This window comes from Choloepus didactylus, chromosome 2 (assembly GCF_015220235.1).
Source record: "Choloepus didactylus isolate mChoDid1 chromosome 2, mChoDid1.pri, whole genome shotgun sequence".
In the NCBI taxonomy this organism is placed as follows: Eukaryota; Metazoa; Chordata; class Mammalia; order Pilosa; family Megalonychidae; genus Choloepus; species Choloepus didactylus.
The window spans coordinates 15501392-15503789 of NC_051308.1; the positions used below are offsets into that span (position 1 = coordinate 15501392).

A 2398-nucleotide genomic window follows, 5' to 3' on the forward strand; every position below is an offset into this window, starting at 1 on the left:
ATCATGGAAATTCCAAGATTAGATCCACTAGGTTAGCCTGAGTATTCACCTATAAAAATATTTTTTCAAAAAATAATGTTAAAAAGAGGCTTCTAGAAACACAGCATGACTACATCAGGACCAGCAGAAGACAGTGATAAAAGGACTGGAAACACAATCAGAGTTTCACATGTAGTTTTAGGCAAAGGGCAGCTCCTTCTGTTGATTGCCATGGCCACGACTGGCTATAATAATAGGAGCTCCAGAAATATCAAGCCAGGAGCAGAGACACCCTAGAGAAAATACTCCCAAATAAAAAACCCTCCCAGCTGGACCACCTTGGCTGAAGGACTGAGACTCTGACCCAAGTAAAAGAGCTGGGTGTGCATGGATTTGTGCAAAGCCTGCTGTGGTAGTGGGGGCGGAGAGGGCTCATGGTGGTGGGTTAATCCACACTGTTGACTTCCACGTATGCTCAAGAAGGGCTTCTCCCAGAAGCACGAGAGAGGTGGCTACTCAGCAGGAGTACCAGGCTTACTGAATACAAAAAGATGGTTCCGGAGAAACAGGTCCTGAGAGAGTCGGGGAATTTTCTCTTTGACCCATCAATACTTAACATTAATGAAGAGCCCCAGGACAGGCAGTCTTTGCACAGTGCATTCTCCTGTTGGTATCTGCCAAAGCCTCACCAGCCCACTGTGCCGGTGACATCACCCATCCCACTGCCTGGAGGTGGACGCTAATGCCACAGATCGTTCTGAGAGGCTGGTGTGGAAGAAGATTTGCACAATGAAGTCACCACTAAACTACTGCTTAAGTCCAGTCCCTGGCCTTCTTTTTCTGCTTTATACTCCAGAAACATTTCTTTAAAAGTAACCAAAAAAATCTGTAAATGTGAGCAGCATGTCAAAATGTCACCAGCCACTTCATTTTTATGGTGCTGTAATGTTGTGGACACTGCCATGTTAAATCCCAGAATCCTCTCCAGCAGCTGTTCCTCAATATACTTTTCTACCAAGCAAACATATTTGTTTAAAATGGGCATGTGAGTTTATTCTCTTCCCTGTCTTCAAACTCCTGGTAGTACTTGTCCGTGAAATTTCTCTGTAATAACTGGACCTCATCATCCATGATAATGCCCTCTAAATATATAACCACAGCATCAAATTCTGCATCAGAGGTGGAAGAGAGGGACAGTGCGAAGTTCTCTTCTCTAAGGCATCCATCGCTGCCATTGCCACTGTCACATCCACTCGCACAGATGACCTGGCCCATGGGTCTCCTGCCCAGCCTGCTGCCACTCTCCTGAGCCTTAAACAGCATTGAGGGCACAACACCCAGCTGGGAGGAGGCCTCGCTGCTGGGGACACAGCCTGCCCATGGCCCAGCCAATTCTGCACCTGTGCACAAGGTATTGGGCCGCAGGCTTCTGGCAGGTCCTGGCGTCCATTACTGACCACTGGGAGCTGTTTTGACCACTGTAGCTTTGTTATATGCTTTAAAGTCAGGAAGTTTAAATTTTCCAACTTTGTTCTTCTTTTTCAAGATGTTTTTGGTTATTAGGACCCCTCACCCTTCCAAATGAACTTAATTGGCTTTTCCATTTCTGAAAAGTAGGCTATTGGAATTTTGATTGGGATTGCATTGAATCTATAGATCAATTTGAGCAGAACTGACATCTTAACAATATTTAGTCTTCCAATCCATGAACACTTACTTAGGTCTTCTTTGATTTCTTTTAGCAATGCTTCGTAGTTATCTGTGTATAAGCCCTTTACATCCTTGGTTAAATTTATTCCTAGATATTAGATTCTTTTAGTTGCTATTGTAAATGGAATTTTTTTTTCTTGATTTCCTCCTCAGATTGCTCATTTCTGGTGAATAGAAACACTACTGATTTTTGCGTGTTGATCTTGTATCCTGTCATTTTGCTGAACTTACTATCTCTAGTAGCTTTGTTGCAGATTTTTCAGGACTTTCTATATATGGGATCATGTCATCTGCAAATAGTGAAATGTTTTACTTCTTCCTTTCCAATTTGAATCCCTTTTATTTCTTTTTCTTGCCTAATTGCTCTAGCCAGAACTTCTAGAACTATGTTGAATAACAGTGGTGACAGAGGACCTCCTCGTCTTGTTCCAGATCTTAGAAGGAAAGCATTTAGTCTTTCACATCAAGTATGATGTTACCAGTGGGTTTTTCATATATGCTGTTTATCATGTTGAGGAAGTTTTCTTCTGTTTTTTTTTTTTTGTTTTTTGTTTTTTGTTTTTTTTTTGTCAATCAGTATCTCACATTACCATCACTTGGTTGTTCAATCCTCAGGGAGTTTCCTTTTATTCCTACCTTTCAAAGTGTTTTTATCAGGAAAGGATGCTAGATTTTGTCAAATGCCTTTTCTGCATCCATTGAGATGATC

The 2398-nt window shown here is 41.9% G+C and overlaps 1 pseudogene; it reads right to left on the reverse strand.

Moving 5' to 3' along the window:
• Window positions 1–718: 718 nt before the first annotated feature.
• Window positions 719–1185, reverse strand: LOC119515207 (annotated as a pseudogene).
• Between the last annotated feature and the right edge of the window lie 1213 nt (window positions 1186–2398).